Below are 1,686 nucleotides of genomic sequence, written 5' to 3'. Positions count from 1 at the left end.
AGAAATATATAAGTAAATCTAAGCAATGTATGTATAAAAAAATATATATATCTACAAAATTTCTAATATTCAATAACAAAAAATACTTAGTTAAGCAAATGTCATGATCTGGCCTGTTTGCTCTCCGTTAATTAGTCATTCCTTTCACCTGTCGTTTTCCCTCCCTGCCTTAATTATAATTTATTCCTCTCACCTGTTTCCTGTTGGTTATATTCAGTTCAGCCTGAGCATTCAGGGCCAGATCATTTCTTGTCTTTCTGTCAGCCTGTCGTTTTAGTTTCAGTTTTTGTTCATGGTTCATGTCCTGGATCCTAGCTGCCAGTGGAAAGAGGGTTTTAGTGTTTGTCTCGTCTCCTGATCGTCCACTGTTCCTCCCCCCGCGGAGTCCTCTGCGGTTTGGCTCATTATGTGGGGAGGTTCAGTTTTTATCCAGTAAGCCTGGCTCCAGGTAGGAGATCAGTTTAAAGCCCTGCTTCAAGTTCCGGTTCCTACGTCCTGTCTCGGCTACCCTCTGCCACTGAGCCTGCCTGTCTGCACCTGATCCTGTCTGCTCCTGTGCGTGTCCACCTGGTCATGCTTCTGGTCCCAGTCAGACTCTGAACCCTCCTGGGAGCCTGTGGATGCCTGGAAGTCTGGATCCTGTCACCTGTTTCTGTTCCTGCCTGATCTGGATCCCTGACCAGGATCATCTTCCAGCATGTCCTCTGGGACTGCAGCACTGGGACATTCTTGGTCTGGACTGTTAAACCAGGTAAGTGACCAACTCAGATAATCATATATCAGTTGATTGTGGTCACTTACCTGTGTTTCTCCCACTACAGAGTGTCTGAGATTGGGCGGTGCCCCGCCCCCCCGCCTGCAGTGTCCACGAGCCACAGCTCCGCTTTAGTTTTGTTTTATTTAATAAACATTTTGAATTAAAATTAAAATCCTATCAGATTTATAGTTATTGCTGATTTTCTTCGTTTGCCCACTAATAAAGATGTGATCATTCTGCATGTTTAATGGTAGATGTATTCCAACATGGAGAGACAGAATATCAAAAAGAAAATCCTGAAAAAAAAATCTAAGGAATATATATATATATATATTAATTTGTATTTCATTGAGGGAAATAAGTATTTGATCCCTCAGTATGCATTAAGAGTTCTGCCTTTCACAGAGCAGTTAGACACTCCCAATCAGCTTGTTACCTGAACTGAAGCCACCTGTTCTCACTACTCACTAGTGTGAAAAACACCTGTTCACAGAATCAGACAATCTGACAGATTTCAAGTCTCCAACATGGGTAAGACCAAAGAGCTGCCTCAGGACCTCAGAGTCAGGATTGTTGACCTCCACAAAGCTGGAATGGGCTACAAAAAGATTAGCAAGGTGTTGGATGTGAAAGTAACAACTATTGGTGCAATTGTTAGGAAATTTAAAGAGTATAACATGACCATCAACAGACCTCGGCCTGGTGCTCCAAAGAAGATTTCACCTCGTGGGGTGACAATGCTATTCTGTCTCTCCATGTTAGAATACGTCTACCATTAAACATGCAGAATGATCACATCTTTATTAGTGGGCAAACGAAGAAAATCAGCAAGGGATCAAATACTTCTTGGACTCACTGTATATTAGAATCTGTCCTTAAATTCCAGCCAAACCCATTTGCACAGTAACAGATAAAAACCTTTAGATAAA

Source organism: Cyprinodon variegatus, unplaced genomic scaffold, assembly GCF_000732505.1.
Source record: "Cyprinodon variegatus isolate N-32 unplaced genomic scaffold, C_variegatus-1.0 Scaffold1416, whole genome shotgun sequence".
In the NCBI taxonomy this organism is placed as follows: Eukaryota; Metazoa; Chordata; class Actinopteri; order Cyprinodontiformes; family Cyprinodontidae; genus Cyprinodon; species Cyprinodon variegatus.
This window is presented reverse-complemented; position numbering follows the sequence as displayed.